This window comes from Lolium perenne, chromosome 6 (assembly GCF_019359855.2).
Source record: "Lolium perenne isolate Kyuss_39 chromosome 6, Kyuss_2.0, whole genome shotgun sequence".
NCBI classification, from domain to species: Eukaryota; Viridiplantae; Streptophyta; class Magnoliopsida; order Poales; family Poaceae; genus Lolium; species Lolium perenne.
In genome coordinates this window covers 175,253,022-175,270,217 of record NC_067249.2, presented here as the reverse complement: position 1 = coordinate 175,270,217, position 17,196 = coordinate 175,253,022, and the positions used below count along the sequence as shown (strand labels likewise).

The window sequence follows — 17,196 nt, the reverse complement described above, 5'->3', positions numbered from 1 at the left end:
TTCCGAGCTTTTGATTTCTTGGCAGCCTCTTCTGTTTGCTGCTCCGACTGGCCCGCCTCGGAGTTTTTCTCCGAGTGAGCAGAGGTCCCCTCAGTCTCCTTGCCGGAATCCTTTGTAGGATCCAGCCTGATGGGAACAAAGGGAGGAGGGGCGGAGGAAATGGGCGTCGCCATGATCGGTTCCGAGCTCGGAGGCGGAGTCGTTGAAGACATCTGAAGAAAAAAGGTTGGCGGAAACTTTCCTTAGTCGGATCTCAATTCATCTTCCCCAAGTTCATCCCTACCAACTACGGCGCGAAGTTTGAGCTCGAGGATTTACCGTAATGGCGCGTGCGGTGGTCGGGGTTGCCGGCGGCGAGTTTTTTCCGCGCGGTGGTTCGCCGGAGTTAAGAACACGAAGAACACTGCGGCGGAGGGCTCGCTCCGGCAATGCTCCGGCGACTTTCCGGCAGGTTCCGGCGCGGCGGAGAAGAGGCTCGCGGGCGGCGCTCGGAGGAGAGGTGAAAAGGGGGTGAATGGGGTGAGAAGGGGTCGACGGCTGATATTTATAGGCTGAGGGGATAAGATTCGTGTTCCGCATCCTGTGGTCGGAACGCAAGCGTCGCGCCGTTGGATGCGTGACACGTGTCCCAAACCCTAGCGGTAAAAATGGCTAGAGATAAGTTACCGCGCAAATCGCGCGAAAATGGCGCCAGAATTGGCGGAACCGTTAGAGTCTTTTAAGATTCCGGGTGATTGCGTGAAGATAAGTTGGCTCTTGTTCGCAAGCAGGGAGTAACCCGGAAATGTTCTTTGGAACGTCGATGGATGAAGTCCCGCAGGATGAGAGCATTTTCCGGCTATAAGTTGGAAAAAGAAGAAAATGCAAAGTTTGAGCTCTTCAAGTTTCTCCGCGTTGCCGACGATGCCGGAAACCTAAGAACAAGCATGGCGGAAACTGCTGGCGAAACTCGGAGAACTCTGGGGGCTACTGTTGTGGGTATACTTCATGGGTGTACCATCGACAGTGCCTAGATCCGGCAAGCCCGGGTGGCCCACAGACGGTGATGAGGCATGCGGCCCATCGGGCGGCCCGATTCTTGTCGTTGATCATGAAGGAAGAAGTCCAGCCCAGGATCAGCAGGCCGGATCCGCACCGACCTAGGAGTGACCCGGATCCAGGGAGGCCCATGAGGAACCCGGATCCAGTACGACGTGTATGGAAGGCGGATCCGTGACGTGCACGGCAAGATATTGTACCGTAGCTAGGCTGTCTGTAATCCGGCTAGGACTCTCCGTGTAAACCCTAGATCCGTGCGCCTTTATAAGCCGGATCCCGGGAGCCCTAGAGGCACAATCACAACTCATTGTAACAACGCGAAAGCGCCCAGATAATTCCAGACAAGCAGCAGTAGGCCCTGTCATCGTGCAGGTGTTCCGAAGCTGGGTAACACGCGTACCACCGTCCCGTGTGCACTCCGCCCTATGGCCCCTACTTCTTCCCCCCCTCGTGAGGATCCCTCCTCCGGGGTACCGTCGATTAGGCAACGACAGTACCCTTGAAAAGTCGATATAGTAGAAGATGGTTGCTTGGCCAACAAGTACAGCTGCTCGTCATCGGTGACATTCATGAGACGTGTTTGCAACCAACCGCCGAAAGTCTTCATGTGTTCTCCATCAATCCAATCTTCACGTTGCTCCGGGTATTTAGAGCGTAAGATATCCTTGTGTTCCTCTTTGTATGGAGCCACCAAGATGGAATTATGTAGAACTGTGTAGTGTGCTTGAGTGAAAGAATGTCCGTCCATACACGTTGCTTTCTTTCCTAGCGTGCCTTTTCCACACAGTCTCCCCTCATAGCGCGATTCAGGAACACCGATCGGCTTAAGGTCAGGAATAAAGTCAACACAAAACTCAATGACCTCCTCTGTTCCATAGCCCTTGGAGATGCTTCCTTCTGGCCTAGCACGGTTATGAACGTACTTCTTTAAGACTCCCATGAATCTCTCAAAGGGGAACATGTTGTGTAGAAATACAGGACCGAGAACGCCAATCTCTTCGACCAGGTGAACTAGGAGATGTGTCATAATATTGAAGAAGGATGGTGGGAACACCAACTCGAAGCTGACTAGACATTGGACCACATCCTTCTGTAAATTTTGTAGAGTAAGTGGATTGATCACCTTCTGAGAAATTGCATTGAGGAACGCACATAGCTTCACCGGCAGAAGCCCCCTCAATGCAACCAGAAGTAATTGTGTCATAATCACGTGGCAGTCATGAGACTTTAGGTTTTGAAACTTTTTCTCTGACATGTTTATTATTCCCTTTATATTCGACGAGAAGCCAGACGGGACCTTGATGCTACTCAGGACTTCAAAGAAGATCTCCTTCTCCTCTTTCGTAAGAGCGTAGCTGGCAGGACCTTGATACTTCTCTGGATTCAGGTTGTTTCCTTCGTGGATACTTTGCTGGTCCTGCCGTGCATCCGGTGTATCTTTTGTCTTCCCATACACGCCCAAGAAGTTTAGCAGGTTCACGCAAAGATTTTTTGTCACGTGCGACACGTCGATTGCAGAGTGAACCTCTAAGAATTTCCAGTAGGGTAGCTCCCAAAATATCGACTTCTTCTTCCACATGGGTACGTGTCCGTCAACATCATGCGGAACAGATTGTCCACCGGGACCCTTTCCAAAGATCACTTTTAAATCCTTGATCATATCATATATAACTTCCCAGTAGGGCGGGTAGGCTTCGTTCGGTTATCTGCCTCACCTCCGAAATGCTTTCCTCTCTTTCTTACGTGATGTTGTTTTGGAAGAAATCGACGATGCCCTAGGTACACATTCTTGTTTCCAAAATATATAGTGTCAGTCTCACCTATACAGTGTGTGCATGCATTGTATCCCTTGTATGACTGCCCTGAAATGTTACTAAGAGCAGGCCAATCATTGATGGTTACAAACAATAACGCCCGTAGGTTAAATTCCATTTGTTCGTGCTCATCCCACATAGGTACACCTTCGTCACGCCACAACTGTAACAGTTCTTCAACCAATGGCCTCAGGTACACATCAATGTCGTTGCCGGGTTGCCTCAGGCCCTGGATGAGCACTGGCATCATAATGAACTTCCGCTTCATGCACAACCAAGGAGGAAGGTTATAGATACATAGAGTCACTGGCCAGGTGCTATGACTGGAGCTCTGCTCACCGAAAGGATTAAAGCCATCTGTACTTAGACCAAATCTTAAGTTACTTGCGTCATCTGAAAATGACTTGAACTCTCTGTCGATTTTTCTCCACTGCGACCCGTCAGCGGGGTGTCTCAGCATCAAATCGTTCTTACGGTCCTCTTTGTGCCATCGCAACAACTTGGCATGCTCTTTATTTTGGAACAAACGTTTCAACCGTGGTATTATAGGAGCATACCACATCACCTTCGTAGGAACCCTCTTCCTGGGGTTGGACTCGCCCTCAACATCGCCAGGGTCATCTCGCCTGATCTTATACCTCAATGCACTACATACCGGGTATGCATTCAAATTCTCGTACTCCCCGCGGTAGAGGATGAAGTCATTGATGCATGCATGTATCTTCTGCACCTCTAATCCTAGAGGGCGGACAACCTTCTTTGCTTCGTACGTACTAGAGGGCAATACGTTCTCCCCTGGAAGCATCTTCTTTATTATTTTCAGCAACTTTTCAAAACCCTTGTCAGAAGTACCATTCTCTGCCTTCCACTGCAGCAATTCCAGCGTGGTACCCAGCTTTTTCTGACCATCTTTGCAATTTGGGTACAACAGTGTCTTGTGATCCTCTAACATTTTCTCCAACTTCAACCTCTCCTTTTCACTTCCGCAGCTTATCTTCGCATCAAGAATGGCCCGACCCAAATCGTCATCGGGGTCATCAAAAATCGGCTCATCAAAAATGGGCTCTTCTTCAGCTTCGTCTTCTCCCATTCTACTATCACCGTCTTCAGTGAACATAGGATAGTTGTCACTATCCTCTTCTTCTTCGTTGTTTTCCAATATAACCCCTCTTTCTCCGTGCTTGGTACAGCAATTATAGCTGGGCATGAAACCGTTCTGCAGCAGGTGGACGTGAATGGTCTTTGAGGTAGAGTAATCCACCGTATTCTTACAGGAACTACATGGACAATAGATGAAACCATTCGACTTCCTGTTTGCCTCAGCCACGTTCAGAAAATAATGCATGCCATTAATGAACTCGGGATGGCACCGGTCACCGTACATCCATTGTCGACTCATCTGCATTTTATAGGTATATCAAAAATCATTAATTACACAACATCGTGGATATATGAGTGAACAACTTAATTAATATTCAAGTTCATCACATAAAACTAAGTTTTTTTTATAAAAAAGAAGAGGCTCACCGAGGTTGTACGGTGCCGGCTAGGGGACGACGTTGGCGATCGACGGCGGTGAGGACAGGGATGATACTAATTAAAACCTATAAAATATACCATAATTTCAGCTCAAATTGCATATAAAAAAATAAAATCCCTAACTTAGGTATTTCATCGAACACCTTGCTAGCACTAGAAAAATAGTACGAGTCAAAACTACCAAAGAAATGAGCTAAATTAGGAACGCCGGAAGGAAGGATGATATTGCTAACCCTTGGATAGATGTATGCCTTTAATCTTGTTAGAATGGTGGAGAAAAAATAGAGATTTGTTGGAGTGTGAGAGGTGGAGAAAAATTTAGAGTGTGAGGAAGAAGAGAAAAATGAGAGCCAGGGGCTCGGGAAGGGTTTGGGCGATTTGATATAGCTGGGTACCCTTTGGTACCGGTTCGTGTTACCAAAGGTCTAGCCTGAGCCCCACACGCGTCTGAAGTGCAGGCCGAAGACCTTTCGTACCGGTTCCTAACACGAACCGGTACGAAAGCTCGTAAACGCACCGGTACTGATGCTCCTCGCCCGTCAGAGCGCTCGAACCGGTACAAATGCTACCTTTAATACCGGTTCGTAACTCAACCGGTATTAATGTCTAAAACGGTTGCCCCTTTTTCCACTAGTGGGAGCGACATCCATAAACGCGGCACGAACGAAACACGTCCTCCAAACGTTCAATCCGACGTCATTTGGGAATGGTTTGGGAGACGCGACTGAAGATGCTCTAACTTGTACCAAACAATGAGAAAGATAAGCTCGGGAAAAATACTGAATTTCGAAACTAGCACTGTTAGGTGATGCACTACTAGCAAATAGCAACCCTAACCGATGATTTGGACGCGTGCATGGCATGGAATGCTGCTACTGCTGACTAGTGGTCGATCGGCCGGCCGTTGGCCGATCGGTGCGTTGTCAGAAATTGTAGAAAAAAAACATATTATTTTAAAAAAATCGCCAACTTAGGCTGAGTTATAACCGCTGGACCGAAAACAAAGACCACATATCTCACCCTACACTGCAGCTAAAGGATCCTACTACAGTACCCAGCTACAGGGTTGTTGCTACAGCATTTGGCTACATTATTTAGCTACATTACCGGATTGGAGGACTACAGTGAAGTTAGAAGAAGAGAATATCGTGAAGGCCAGATTAGAAGATTAACTAAGGAAGGTTCAAGTCTTTGCGATGTTGAGGAACTTGCTTGGTGTTCCGGATTTCACAGCAGTGGTATGAAAGTGGGGACGGTAGCACAGGTGAAGTTCAGAGTTCTACCTTGAAAATCCAAGGTTTGGCCTTAACAGATTATGTCTGGCAATGACCTTGGAGACATTGTTTTGAGAGCAGGGGCTATCTTCAAGGTGAAAACCTAAGATCTTTGGTCGAGCGATAACGGCGCCGGTGCACCGTTCCTTTTGTGGAGACGTCTCTTTTAGAAAGTCTGTATTTCAGGTGTTATCTTGGTGATGGAAGTATTGTTGTTGCTAGGCATGAGATGCTTTAGGAGAAATTTTGTTTCTTAGTTTTTTTTATGTGCATCCGTACTATCATTAGTGTGTTGTGTTATTGCGGAGGCTAGGTGCAATTGATATCTTTTGATATTAATATATTTTCTTTATCGAAAATTTAGCTACAGTACCTAGATCTTGCCCTACATTTGCGATCCAACGGCTCACGTACCAAGTCAGGGCATTGTACCTCTCTAACTTGGTGAAGCTAAGTCACACAAGCTGCGTCGTGAAATGTTTTTTTTTTTGAAACGGAGGCAAAAGTTTTGCCTCATCCATTTATTAAGCAGAAGGTGCCCGGTTTTTAGGAGAAAACCGAGCAAAAACCAACAACAACTGTGCCATAGCACACCCAAACCACACACACCGCCATAAGGGCACACCCAGCCACCCTGGCTACCCACAAAAGCTAAGAAGCTCAAGCCGGCCTATGCCAAACAGATGGCTCTTCGGAGAGAGACCGGCAGCTCCGCTTCTGACGACGAGCCTCGGAGAGGAGATGCGCAAGACAAGCGCCGAATAGGACCTTCACCGGACCGCCCCACGCAGGTCATCGTACACCGCCCGAGGGTGGCTTCGACTTCACAGCAAGAAGAGATCACCACGAAGACATTCGAACACGCCGGAACGGAGCCGACTAACATGACCTTGCCGCAACCAAACCTTGGTCACCACCATCGTCGTTGCCTCACAAGACTCCACCCGGAACACCCGGACCTCCGGTTGACCTCCTGCCAACCCAGAAGCCATGTGTGCCTATCCCGCCGGAGGGCGCGAAGGGGGTCACCACCTTCAAGACGACGCCCTCAAGAGGGGACACGACGAAGAATCGACGCCGTCGTCCGATCCCATAGGATCAAGGCTTTCACCCGAAGACGTGAACCCGAGGCAGCGAAGGTCGTAGAGCTCCACGACCGCCCCCCAAGAAGGACAGCGACATCCACAGACGCCGCGCGGTCAGGCTTTCGCCCGGAGCAAACGAACCACCACACCCCCACGCGGCCGGACAGCGAGACGAAGATCGAAAAACGCTGTCAGCCCGCAGTCCGCAGACAGACCTCATGTGCAGAAGCGGCGCCACCGCCACACACAAGCCACCACCGCCACCTCCACCAGACCAAGGAGCTCCGCGAGCTCGGCTGCCACCACCCGCACCATGCGGGGTTGAAGAGCCGAGTCGCACCATCACTGCCGACCAAACTCACCGAGAAGAGCTCCGCGGACGCCGCCAACCGCCACAGAGAGGGAACTTCGACAGACGCCAACACGGGGGGTCCAAGGCAGAGCCGTCGGCCGCAGCAGCGCGAGCCCCCGGTCCAGCCACCATGCCGCCCTCGCGGCCACAGTGGCCGCCAACCACCGACATCACACCCGCAGGGCCGCTGCCCCGCCATCCAGCACTGCCCCCACCCCTGCAGCAACGCCGGTGAAGGCCGGGAAGAAGGGCGCCGCCGCAGCCCCGGCATCCACGCACCGAGCCAGCGCGAGCAGGGGCGATCCCGAGCAGGCCCGCCGGAGCCCATCTGGGCCCGAGCGCGCGCCGCCATGCCCCGCCCCGCCAGCACCGCTGCACCACCGCTGCGCCACCGCTGCGCCCCGCCCACGCGCCATCACGGCCGCCTGCGACGCCGTCATCGCCCAGCCGCCGGCCCCCGCGCCCGCCGCCATGCCCTGCGCCCGACGAGCTCCCTCTCGCCAGGGAACGCGGGAGGGAAAGGAACCGCCCCGCCGCCACCTTCCCCGGGGGGCGCGCGGCTTTGCCGGCCCCCCTCCGTCGGCGGCGAAACAGGGAGGAGAGGTGGAGGGTGGCTACAGGCGGCGGCGGGTAGGGTTTCCCCCCTGGCCGCCAGAGGAGGGCGACGCGGGGGGAGGACTCTTGTGAACTCTTATGTCAATGCCGTGAAATGTATGCCTTTCTGGGAATGACTCTGTCTTTAGAGACACTAGATGACCCGTTGCGCTATCGCGCAAGTGCAAATGAAAGTGTATTAATATGCCAATAAATGCTGACATATAGAACGGTAATTTAATAAATAATTTATTTTGGTGCTTAAATCTATATTTTTGGTGATGGTTTATGTCTTGAGTTGCTATATACGCATCAAATATGGCGTTTATTTCTTGTTCCTTTAAATTTTACAGAATTATACAGGATGTTTCATATCAAAATAGTTGTAAGACGATCTTTCATGTATTGGTCATTCAAAGTTAATGCGGAGAGTATCCACGGTTCTATTAGATTCGCCTTCCATTTTTGCCATGAGATTTTGTTTTCTCATTTTATGCTATTGTCCATTGATATTAAATATTTCACAATTTCTATAACTTATCAGGCTTTACCGGAACCACATTGGTAAGCACCATATGGTATATAACTAAATCATCAATATATCGCGTGGATGTCTGCACAAGTGAACCGAAACACTTGCTGGAAGTAGATGCATCTGTTATGAAGTTTTGATATGATCCATTCACATAATCCAGGGTTAGAAATAAACCGAAATAAACAATGACCAAACCAAAATAAACAAACCGTGCATCTTCCTCAAATCACGCAGGGAAATATTCATTGGCAAGAACACAAAACTCAGCATTAGAAATCTTGTTTAGTGAAGATCCTAAATAGTGCCTTTGATATGTTCGTAACTGCAGCCCAAAACTAAATAATCACATGATCGTGTGAACAAAGCAAGAACAAAAAAGAAATATTAGCCTACAATATCCCAAAAATTGGAACCAATACACTCCAGCCTAGTGAGTATGTTAACATGCCAACGTACTATGCAAGATGAAACTATAAAACATGAGAACCAAGTTCCTAAAAAGGAGATCGAACGCAATAAACAGAACTACCAGAGTGTGCATATATCATATGTGCATTACATCCGATGACACTTACAATTATATAGTTGTTACATAGCAAGAAAAAAATAGATACATGTGATGTTCAGTTGCTGCAGCTATTTAAACGGACACACACACACTGTAGTTGACCGCATATACAACGCCTGCAATACTTGCATACATTATGTAACCAGGTTCCAAACATACCATTCCATTTTTTTTTTGAAAGTCATACCATTCGAAATTGAGTGTCTTTAGCGGACACAATTACAGTAACATGTACCTTTGCAATGAGGCTCTGCCACTCATCAACTCCAACAGGATCACATGCCGATGACGCACGGACGTGCTCCGAGCTGGCCGTGGATGCTGACATATTTCATGAAGAATTTGATGTCAAAAATAATCCTCTTTCAGTTAGATGTGCTCAACAAAACTCACTATTTGTAAACATGATGGTTTATACTGAATTTTAATTTGATGTCAGTGTCATATAATCTACAAAGATTAATCTAAGGCCTAAAACCAACAAACGATTCTAGCTCTAGTAATATAGCACAAGTCATCGTTTTCTCTTGCCACCCAACAAACATATATACACAAGATGTTAGTCAAGTGGCAATCAAGTACTACCACCCAACAAACATTATTTTCAGTCAGCCAGCAAACTAAATTTTGAAATCATGGTCGTAGCCTGATTAGATTAGTGGTGTAGAGACACAAGTTTGCATCACACTATGATGACCAATGATAATTAGCACAAATCCCTATTGTGTCACCTGGAGCCTGGGATAAACAGCCATGTCAAGATGTACATGCCAAGCTAGGTACATCCCACTTTCAAAACCAAAATCTCAACCAAAAATGGACCCGTAGTCGTTAATTTTCCACACAGGGGAAACTGTGACAGTTATATTCTGCAAACAACATTTTTTACTAATGTGGTAAACCATAGAAGACAATATCTGAAACATCAGGAGATATTTAAATTTATGCTAATAAGAGAGAAATACAGTTTGGAGAATACCACATGCACAAACACATGGAATCCCTTTTCTTTATAGAGCATGGCAAGGGCATATACCATCTTGTTTATAGAAGGTTGGCCAGCAAAAATACTATCTGAAAATCTACAAGCAAAATCAAAAGGGACAATACATATGATAAGCTACCAAGCAAGCATCCATCTTCTCTAACTGAACACCATTCCATCTAGCAAGTCGATTAAGAAATACACAAAAACTTCAAACTACAGTGTACAAGCTTGGGCATTGTAGTAGATGACAGGATAGTGCACAAAACTCATACATTTGCAGCGCTGAAACTCATACATTAGCAGCTTTGGGATAAAATTACAGTGGATATGGCCATATAATTCTGAAACTCATACGAGTTTACATCTTCTCTGAAATTTAACGACTTGACAAGTTCTGATTACTGAACACTACAACTCGACTGACTACAAAATCCGGTCGATCTCGAGTGGAATCTCAAGCGAACGCCACCCTGCGCTGGTGACAGTATCAGCTCGGCCAAGGCTGAGCTCACCCAAGCCTGCATGCAAGTCAAGTGAGCATTAATTATGTTATAACATAATTAAAAACACAAGACCATATAAATTCTAGCACACGCTATTACCAAAGATAGTATTAGCAGTGACCGGTAATGTTATTAACATGTATATATGATTTCTGATTTGCGTGAATGCGAAACAGGAATCCTGAGTATGGGAAATTAGAGAAGGATACTGCTAATTCATTTCATAATAAAACTGGCAAGATAATGGATATTGAACTATCAAGAACAGCAGAATTATACTTCTGTATGGAATTAAAAACGGTGCAGAGGTACTAACTGCAGAATGAAGGATGAGATGTTTCCTGATAAGAACTGTTGATTTGGAGGATGAGAGGGCGTGGAAGGGCAAAGTCAAGCCAGAACTAAAACCATAAGTCTTACGTATTTTATTCTACTGCTGATGCATGTCTTTACGTACTACAGACAAACCTACAAATCAGTTGCTTAGCTCCCAGGTTCCCACCGTAATTCAAAGGAATTTAGAAATGCTGAATCTACATATTTTGAAGAAACTTACCATACAAAGGCTAAATACCTCTGCCTACAATTATTAATAGAATCATTGAATCAAGCAGCGAACCACATGGACAAATACCAACAATAGCTGTAAAGAGGGGCACAAACTATCTCCAAGCTAACTCACAACAGAACTGAGAGGCACACACTATCTCCAGACTAACTCACAGCAGATATGGACGGCAGCTGCCACAACAACTCTTCTAACAATCTCAGCAGACTCCATCTTCCAATTTGTACCTGCTGCTAAGAAAATACGAAACTATATAAACCATAATTCAGAAGTTAATGGGTTGCATTTATTCGCTCGTCGTCATATGAACCTGTAAGTAATCAAAATAAATTTCATTCTATTTTGCAAAAAAAGTAAAACACAATCGAGCATTTGCAGTTAGGTGCTACTCACCACCGGAAATGGTCCAAACTATACTATCACGATAATTAGATTTAGATGATCAACTAAAGTATATAAAGTAAGTTTCCTTGGTTCATTTGCTATTGATATTTTCATGTTTTCATTATTTCTATTTCCAATACCATAAAGTGAAGCTCAAAAACCAATATGCGAGCACCGGTACTAAAAAGATTGCAAACAGAGCACAGGTGGCCTGATTAACATAATCAAGGAGAACACAAAGAAAAATAGTCCTAGTTTCAGTATGCAAGCAACCACCACATATGTCCATGATAGAGATGCAAACTACCTTGGCCTGGTAGCCATCAGGCGGCGGCTGAACCACTGGTCACCAGCTCAGGAGCTAGTCAGTTATTAGCTGGCGCCGATGACAAATGTTTAGTTTGAAAAGTGGAACCATCGGATGCAAGGAAGCAAATGGTTGATCCATTAACATCAATTGTAGTAGTTATACTTATACAATAACACAACATAAGATATATTAGAAAAGAGCCCCCCCCCCCCTAAAAAAATAAATTGATTATATTTCATATAAGGCTAGAGCAAATCTGAACTTTACATAAAGCCTATTTAAACATAGGTAAGAAAAAGGGAAACATAATCCCCACAATGTAAATTAGGCTGTGTTCGGAATATGCATCAGGTCCATCTCAAGAAATGTATATCTAGTACGCAGAAATTGCATTATTCAGAACAAAGTACAGTACTCCGTGTATATTACCATGAGACATGGCAAAGTAAATTCAAACTCCAACCTATACCTCGTAGACTGGACATAGCTCCAACCATGGATTCTGGGATGTGTGGGCGGACAGATGCAGCCACTGCCGCTCGCCATGGAGCCACAAAAATCAGTTCTTGTAGATAACAAGTAGTGGTCACACGCAATGTTTTGATTTTTCAGAAACTTTCTCCATTGGGTCAGACTTCACTTTTATACAAAAACGTTCTCTTTTCATTGAGAAATGAAAACAAACTGTTGCAAGGCACATGCGACATTCATTTTCCCACAACATGATGACTTTCACCATTGGGTAAGAATTAACTTTTCGACACTACATGTGCTCTGCAATTGTTAAAATTGAGAAAGAGAGAGGGGCAGAAAATTACTGCAATAACATCGGCAATCTCTGGGACTTCACTTTTATACAAAAACGTTCTCTTTTCATTGAGAAATGAAAACAAACTGTTGCAAGGCACATGTGACATTCATTTTCCCACAACATGATGACTTTCACCATTGGGTGAGAATTAACTTTTCGACACTAAATGTGCTCTGCAATTGTTAAAATTGAGAAAGAGAGAGAGGGGCAGAAAATTACTGCAATAACAGCGGCAATGTCTGGTTGCTTTTCTCCATCTTGTGTTTCCCCAAGCAGATCTTCTGCTACCTGCTACCTGTAAGAAGAAGGCGCAACAGTTTAAAGCTCAAGAAAATAACCCAGGTCTCAATCAGTCAAGAAATAACAACCAAGGAAAAACAACAACCCACATATAATTTAACTACCAAAGTCACATATACAAGGCATACTATGTCTAGTTATCTACCAACTCTACATTTTGTATATTCATATTTTTTTAACTGTTGAAGGAAAGGCACCTCAACATTCCTGAGGCTGAGAGCACTGTTAACATAATCTGCGGTCACATTTGTCCTTTTTGCATGCTTCATACACTTGGGGGGCTCCTGGAACAATGCACAACACACTTAAATTAATATAACATAATACCAAGGAGCAATGATATAACATGAACATGTGAGATCGTGAGCTACAATTAAAGACAAAAGAAGGTGCAACTCCGGAGAATGAACTTATCAATGCAAATAATTCAAGAATGAAAGGGAATCATGAAGTAGAAATCCAGAAGTCTGAACTAACCTTGCTTTAATTTGACGCTTATTGTTCAATCGAAGGAATCGGTGTACATTGACATATCCAAATAAAATAACAGCATCACCTTCAGATCTTCCCCTTCAGTTGAGTTTCAAGAGATATTACTATAAACAATAGTACATGAAAGATCATCCGCCATAACAAGGTCACAAAACCATGTTCTTGGGTATCAATCATGTGTGAACCTGGAGGAAACGAGACAAAACAACACAACACAGTATCATTAACAGAGACATGATGAAATACGTATGGATAAGTGACTAATTAGTATGTGGTGGATATGAAAAACCTCAAAAAACAATTGAACCAGACCTTGGCAGAGAAAATGGGAAAAGAACATGAACCATTACCTGCAGGCTGAATGTCGTAGTTGCTGAACCGTCTCACTGAAAGTAGTGGTTCCTGGCAAGGTCATTCTTCATGCTTTATACTAATCTCAGTAGGATCCCAACCACTGGCAGATTGCTTTAGCTCTGCAACCAAGGGATGTGAAATTAAAGAAGAGCATAAACCGGGAGATGGGTTTGTTAATTGAAGTTAAGAAAAGCACTCATTATGTCACCGAAGGAGACATGTCCATTAGCTTCCAAAATCAGAGATAGTCCTACGAAGAGAAAGAAAAGTAGGTCAGAGACATATGCCTTGTATGCTGCAACTACAACAGTATAATGAACGTTTATAGGAAGAATGTGACGATACATCGTTACAAAACACCAACTCTGTCGAGGAAAGATCATCATGTGCACATGATTTCTTCACCAGCATCAAGTACATCATCTGCATCTATATACTTCAAAAGTTAGAATTATACCTAATATTTGTGTGTATGTCGACACTCCACACGAAAATTCTAATCATGATATTCAAGTGCATATACATGAGAATGATCACAACATAAGAATCATTGATGTATTGAGGTTCAAAATTTTGTTCAGAGAGGAAAATATTTATGCTTGCACATGCGGAAAGAACAAGAAACATTTGAAGTTGCTATGACCCATTTGCCGAATTTGGGATGCAATCTGTTGCTGTTTTTTCGGTAGGAAAAAATAATTAAAACCTTCCAAAATTATCACTAATCAGAATACCAAACTTGTATTGTCATTTAGCAGAACTATACATTTGCAAGAGCAACTGACTTAACCAAACTTGTATTGCCATTTAACAGAACTATACATTCCTTAACATATCACTCACAAAAAAGATCAATACAACCGTGCTTGCTATTTTTTCGTGGTTAGATAACCTGGGCCAAATCAAACAAAAATGGATCTTTTACTCACCAAACACATATCATGAACTTATGTTATCCTGTTCAAAGACACATCGAACTTATATCTCTCTTCCCCTTCAGCCAATACAGCATCATAATGCACATACAGAGGAAAAAAAATACCAGAAGCGCATACCTTACAGCTCGGACACTTGCACAAATCGACGGCCGAATCTACCGCTCCCCTTCCCACCCTTCAGTAGGATCTTACTGTTAGAAGTGAGAACTTGGATTAGAAAAGAAATACCATTTGTATGGGTAAGTAATAATACATAGAAGGCCATTGAACTTGTTTCCATGTGAAGAGCATGGTAAGCTATACCTGAGGTCACCCTCCTCACGCTGCTAGTTTTGAGTCAGAATGTTGTACGTATTCTTTGGAAAATTAAAAACCAAGAATTGAAAGGGAGATGCGATAAAAAACATGCATACATAGCAGGTGCACAACAAAACACTAAAAACCCTACACGGTAGCCAATTAGATAACTGAAGCATCATGCAACTTTCATACATTAGAAAAAAGCTTTCAATTAGAAACATACATGAAAGCAGACAATCCTAATCAAGAAAGTGATTCCACCTATACCTACAATGTGAACTCAGCGACCAAACCAATTTGCGCTAATTCACCACTGTACAGCTGATCCAAACCAACGGTACCATAATTTTAAGTCCCCTTACTAATGCAGGCCCAAAAAAACTTTGTCCGTCGAAAGAAAACTTGATTCAACTATGCCACTTGTATTAATGAAGCACCATTGTGACTAAAATGAGGCAATTAGGAGACCTCTAGTCCAATTACACCAAAAGAACAAGGGCAATTGAGAACATATAATTTTCTCCACTCCTATTTTAATGCAATTTCAAAATCAACAGGAATAAAAATAAGGTACACAAAGGCATATCAGCCATGGTACTACGGTAAAAGAAATGAGGGAATGAACCCAAAACGAAGATATGGTAGCTTGTATGCGCATGGGAACTTCGAGTGGCACGCACCGTCGATAAAGTACCTGTGCAAGAAGATCATGCAGGCCAAAAGTCCTACATGAGTCAGCACAGCGGAAGGAGCTCATCGGGGAATTTTTCCAGCCTAGTTGGACACCAAACATAATAAAATGAAGACCAAATGAGTGTAAAAAAGGGATATGAGATTGTACCAATTACAGAATCAGTACCACTTCTGCTCATTGTAATCATTTTTAGTTCAGTCAACAATAGGTACTTGTACACTAAAATGACTATGAATTCCAGTGATGCAGAAGGTAAAACAACATATTTTTGTGCTACCTCTTCGTTACTACAACCTTGAGTGCAACGAGAGAAAGACAACATATAAACTTCATAAGTAATTGAAGGAATACGAAAAAGAGCATTTTCGCGAAGTATCCTATTTTTTCGCTTAACCAAATCTTAGTTTCAGCTGCAAATCTCAGAGATGCATAATTTACTCGGTACCACAGTTTCTAAATCTTCGTAGGTAAACTATTGTTTGCTAGCCTACCATCAGCGCATCAATTGAATAGATAACTGAACCAAAATACTTTAACCCCCACAAAATACACTGGTAGATGATAATCATGGTAGTCTGCTCAACGGAATGGAATATAAGTTGTCAGCCTTTTTTTCAGCATGAGCAAAGCTGCCACTTTAGCAATAAGATGTATGCAGCTATTTCAAAATGTACAGATGCGAAAAAAGCAAAATTGAGTAAAGTTTATACATTGCAATAACAAATTAGTATTGTAAAAGCAATTGGAATGCTGCATGAGTGCAGTCACATAAGGTATCTAAAAATAGCTTTCCTATATATGGATAGGAAGAAAGCCATAATATACTCTACATATTGGGATTGGGATTTGGGACCAGCTCACCTCCATCGATATCCTCACCTATGAGCGAGGAAAGAAGAAGATGTAGACCGCTCTGACCTTAACGCCGCTCCTGCGCAGCACAGTCAGCCTGCATCGCTCCAACTCACGCAGGATAGCTGAGCACCATGGAGAGGCGACCACCTGCTCCCGCCATGTCGTGCCGCTCTCCTGCTCCCTTACATTGCTCGCCGTCGGCCCCTTCCAGTCCGTCTGCCCCCGCTCGCTGCCGGCCCCTTCCAGTCCGCCCGCTGCCGTCGAATCTCCTGCAGCGACTGGCGCCACCCTTCAATTCCCCGCTCCCACGGCAGCCGACCGGAACCGTCCTTCCCCATCCAGTCTGATCCTCCCGGAAGACTTCCATCCAGCTCGCCTGCGGATAGAGAGGCATTATAAACAATCATAAACAGCAATAACCAAGCAATCCAAGCAGCCAGGTCAGGCTTCTTCTCCAATGGCTTCCTGCTTGCTCAACTGTTCAATCAGGTGGAGAAAGCCAATCCTAAGGGAAGAAAATCAAACTGAATAGGTCTGTCTAAATTGACATCAAAGGAACCCAAAGACAAGATCGAAACAATTACATCAACCAGCGGCACTAAGCTCATGCAATAAAAAACATCCAACAGAGCAAAGCTACCGAGAAGAATCCATGCCATCTACGACATACTCGTCCTACTCCCGCTGAGGCCGGTTCGTATCCTCTACCAAAAATTCCAAAAAGGAGAGAGGAGGCAGAGAATAACACACCTCCAGCTCGACGAGAGCCACCACCCTCCTTCCGCCAGATCCTCCTCTGGGTCGACGCCACCAACCCCTCCTACACCTGGCGCCGCACCTTGCTGCTCCTCCACCTCCGAGCTAGTGTCGCCCCTCGCTGCTCCGCCGCCTCTGTCCCAT

At 44.7% G+C, this 17,196-nt stretch overlaps 1 long non-coding RNA gene across 1 annotated transcript; it reads right to left on the bottom strand.

Annotated features, from left to right (window-relative positions):
* Nucleotides 1-9,908: 9,908 nt before the first annotated feature.
* On the bottom strand, nucleotides 9,909-16,682 carry LOC127306891 (uncharacterized). The gene is made up of 8 exons (XR_011746664.1): nucleotides 16,303-16,682; nucleotides 15,442-15,521; nucleotides 14,565-14,638; nucleotides 13,855-13,938; nucleotides 13,706-13,759; nucleotides 13,506-13,628; nucleotides 10,865-11,091; nucleotides 9,909-10,305 (listed from the first exon to the last, which is right to left on the bottom strand). It is a non-coding gene; the product is annotated as an uncharacterized lncRNA (long non-coding RNA).
* Nucleotides 16,683-17,196: the final 514 nt, after the last annotated feature.